Raw genomic sequence first — 4,373 nt, 5'->3', positions numbered from 1 at the left:
TACTTGAATCTTTTCCATTGAGGTTGTGTTAAAGTTTAACTGTAGGAATGTTTAACTAGCCTCATCCTTAATTTTACCTTATTAATTGATAACTTTGAAATAAAAATGTCCAACAGTAAGGTTAATCTAAATTCCTAGTAAAATGTACATGAAAGTTGGTACATACATTAAATACTTCAATAACACAAAGTAAGGACAAAGTATACTCAACAACACATTTTATTATATTTCTTAGTAGTGGTTCCTTTCTTTCCCTTTGGTAAAACCCAGATAAGGCTTTAAGAAGGGCTTAGTTTAACAGAACTTACTATAAAATTAGTTTTTCCTTTATACATTGTAATTTAATTGTTCATAAAGCCCAAAAATATGGGTCACAATGCATATGACTTTTGACAATAAGTGACACATTTAACACAACCTATTCTGTAAAATTAAAAAAAAAAGGCTGTCTCGTTTTATCATCAAAAGTTGTTCTTGAGAAATTTTCTATACACATTGGGTAAAAATACTATCAACTAATATGTCAATACCTCCAATGTAAAAATAATTAGGTCACCTAACACTGAATTATTGCAACTGATAATCTAACAAATTGAAAACTGCTTTTCAAACCCATGTTCTAAAAACTGCATTTTGGAAAATATATATTTTTTTAATGATGGTGGCAACGTAAAATGATGAGAAGAATGTTTAAGTTATCAAACTTAGTATAAAAATACATATGGGTACATAAATACAAATATAGCTCCATTTCTTGACTTCTACCTTTCTTAAAGTATGTCAAAAATCTTAGAAAACATCTAGATAACTAGAATATAGAGAAGAATGTAAACAGACTAGCTGGAACAAGGCTTTATCAAAACAAGGCTTTATCAAAAATGATAAGGCAATTTATTCAAAACACCTATTAACTATAATAAAGTAGTCATGTGGGAATAACTTGTTTCTGTTGTTTGACAGCAGTGAGTTATAATTGTAGTCTTTTATTCCTAAATTCAATTGCATCGAATGAATAAAGTGTTAAATTTTCACTTAAAGTAATTCAGTTTCATCAGTTTTTAGAGAAATATAATACTTTAGAACAATGAAAATAAATCAGTGTGTCTTAACAAACTAAGTTCATACTAAGTGAAGTTTTAGTCTTCTTAACAGGTGCTGGCCAAAATCAAAATTGTAGAATAATCTTCACAAACTCTGAGTTCAATTCAGATCTGTAAGTGAAAAGAACATGAAATCCATGGAAAAAATTAATTCTGACAATACAATAAATCATCTATTACATATTAAGGACCCCTAAACTCTATGGAAAATAGAAGGAAAAATTCCAAGTACATACAGAATTTTTCTCAATTCCTGTCTGCTGCCAGTAAGTCTTTATGAACTCTTTGAGAATGTTGTAGATTATACCATTGTTCTTAATATAGTTTGGAATCACCTTCTTTCTTCTCATGCTAGTGACTATAGATCTTATATTTTGCAAGTAGGAATGGACATGTGGCAATCTTAAAAATGGAAAACTGTGGTACTAAACCAAAATCTCCTCTTCATATTTACATACACACTACCGTTCAGCTCCCACCCAGCCTTCAATTCCACCACAGGTGTCACAATGTTCAAATGTTACTTAATACACAACACAACTGTATGTTAAGTTTTGGCACAGAAAATAATCATTCTACTGTCAAAAAATTAATTTAGTCCTAAGAATCCTCTGGCTCAGGCTCCCCAAAGGAAGTACATGAAGAATATAGCAGAACAATATTTGTTTCTCATCCTTGTTCATTTCCTACTTATGGGTATGCTTTAAAATGTACACAACTTTTATATAGTATTTCATGTTTAAAATGCATATAAATGCATGGTAAAAAAAAATCTGGTAAAAATCTACATTGGAGGTATGTACTCAATATTTCTTTAACTCGTGGAGTAATCTGAATGATCTGAAAATATATTAAAAATAATATGGATCAATCAAAAATATGGATCTATAAATGAATAAAAGGACTGATGTGATGTGATAGATCAAGTATAGAAAAATGTAAATTGTCTAATCTTGTTGGTACATAAAAGTGTCCACTTGACATTAGAAACTCTCAACTTCTGAGAATGTCTGAAAATGCTCTTAATAAAGGTGTCTGTTAGTGTCTGAAAGATCTGGAGATCCCCGCTCTAGATCAGTGACTACCAATGTGGCATGAGCATCAGTATCGCTTGTGGTGCTCAACTTATCCTAATTACTTCATATACACATTCTAAGAAAATCAAAATGAATTTTATTTAAATAAAATAAAACCAGAACAGTGAGACATTTATTACTTTTGTTACACTTAAGCTTTATTAGTAAGAAAGCAATCACTTTCCATAAAACAAACAGTGATATCTGATAAAATAATGTAATCCCCATATATAACTTGACAACAGACCTCCATTTTGGAGTATGTTGCAATTTCAGTCCTTGAGCAAGCTGGTTCAAACAAGATTCTTCTGTTAACCTACTAATATTTCATTCAAAAGAAGGCACATTCTCAAACTGCTGCATTTCTTAATAGCTGTCTCTATAGACATTCTCACTTAAGCAAGTTTTCACTATGGATTGCCCACTGTTAGAGCTACTAATGCTCTTTTAGAAAGAAATGTTTCAAAGGATTATAAGGTTTTTTAAAGTGTAAGACATCTGACTACCTGGTTTCTGAATATTAATGAATATTCAAATTCATGCAGTGGTCTTAATATATACTTAAAGTGTTCAACACTCCTACATTAAAGAAAGCTGAGGAAAGACCTTGTTTCTCTGTAGATAATTCACAAACAAAGCAAACAAAAAAATATAAGGTTTTGTCCATTACTTACATCATCAATGTCTTCGTCATCATCTCCAATATCATCAAACTGGATTTCATCATCATCTCCAGGACCAAATGTATCTGTATCATTGATTTTAGCTAAAGACATAATAAATACACTCCTATATATTCAAGATATTATTATGTAATTTGACTACAAAAACAAACATGTCTGGTATAAAATACTGAACTACACAAAACATTCTTAGAAGAGATATTTCAATTCAACCAATGTTTCATTACAAGAAAAATGTTACTACTGCAGAAAAATGCACCTCACAAAGTGAATTCACAATGAAATAACAAGTTCAGTGCTAAGTCATTACAATGAAGATTTTGTTTAAAAAGGCAGTGTATTTTGTTAATGAAGGTAGTGTAAATGAAGCAGGCCAATTCATGTTTATCCTCACCCAGTAAAAGTGAAATATGAAGTACTGAGTCTCATATATTTTAACATTTCTTTAAATGTCAATAATTTCATCAGAAAGCTCACACTTATGTAAAAATCTTGTGTTTTCATAATAAAATGTAAAATAAAGTAGCTGCTAAGTGAAAAGTATGAGCTTAGTAGTAGTACAATACCTCTTTGATGTTATGAAGGGCTTATTTTAATATATTCATGATTACTACAATCAAAATGCAATACTGTTGCCATTGGAAAGAAATGTCTATTAAAATATAAAGAACTCTACAGGAGACTATTATGCTAAGAGAGAGTGAGCATTTTTTTCCTATATAAATCAATACCAGTATCATAACTGTTTTCCTTTCTTAGCTGAAAACTAACAATTTCTTGAAAATCACTGAAAACATTGTAACAATGTATTCTTTAATAGATACTACCAAAAGAATATTTTTAAGGAACTGATTTCTATTTATTATTAAAGTATTAAACTATAAGGTATCAAAAAATATTTATATGACAAGCACACTAAAAACTAACTCTGTAAGTCCATACACAAACAATACTTAAACAAGACAAAATTCTATCAAAATGGCTTCATCTAAACACCAACAAATAATATCATAGGACCAAAAAATACAGTAACTTTGATATTACCATGTTCTGGAAGCTCGCCATATGCCTTCAGAATTCTAGCTTCATCAGCATTGTACTTTAAAATTACATCAGCTTTGTTATCCTTAGAAATAAACAAATAAGTTTCAAACCGATAGTCCACAAAATGTCCCACAAATTACTTCTGAATTAACATATTAAGAAAATACTCACAAATTGTCCTGTTTTTCTTCACCTACTCTCTACTTTCTTAAAGAAAAAAATTCTTGGGTTTAAACAAGTAGGAGTTTACATGCATGACCAAATAATAATTTAGCCTAGAAAAATTACTTATACTATTCCCTTTAATAAGAGAAATGACCAGAGGGCAGGGGAAAGGGGAGACAAACCAAGTAACAGACTCCTAACTCTAGAGAACACAGAGACAGTAACCAGAGGGGAGGATGTGGGGGGATGCATTAAAACAGGCAATGAGGATGAAGGGGGGGTGTCTATGATGGGCACTGAGAGTT

The 4,373-nt window shown here is 30.5% G+C and overlaps 1 long non-coding RNA gene across 1 annotated transcript; it reads right to left on the bottom strand.

Moving 5' to 3' along the window:
* Window positions 1–201: 201 nt before the first annotated feature.
* Window positions 202–4,162, bottom strand: LOC125092634 (uncharacterized). The gene is made up of 3 exons (XR_007125024.1): window positions 3,904–4,162; window positions 2,851–2,942; window positions 202–1,211 (listed from the first exon to the last, which is right to left on the bottom strand). It is a non-coding gene; the product is annotated as an uncharacterized LOC125092634 (long non-coding RNA).
* Between the last annotated feature and the right edge of the window lie 211 nt (window positions 4,163–4,373).

The sequence above is a fragment of the Lutra lutra genome, chromosome Y (genome assembly GCF_902655055.1).
Source record: "Lutra lutra chromosome Y, mLutLut1.2, whole genome shotgun sequence".
In the NCBI taxonomy this organism is placed as follows: Eukaryota; Metazoa; Chordata; class Mammalia; order Carnivora; family Mustelidae; genus Lutra; species Lutra lutra.
Note: the sequence above shows the minus strand (reverse complement) of the source record. Positions and strands in the feature narration are given on the sequence as shown.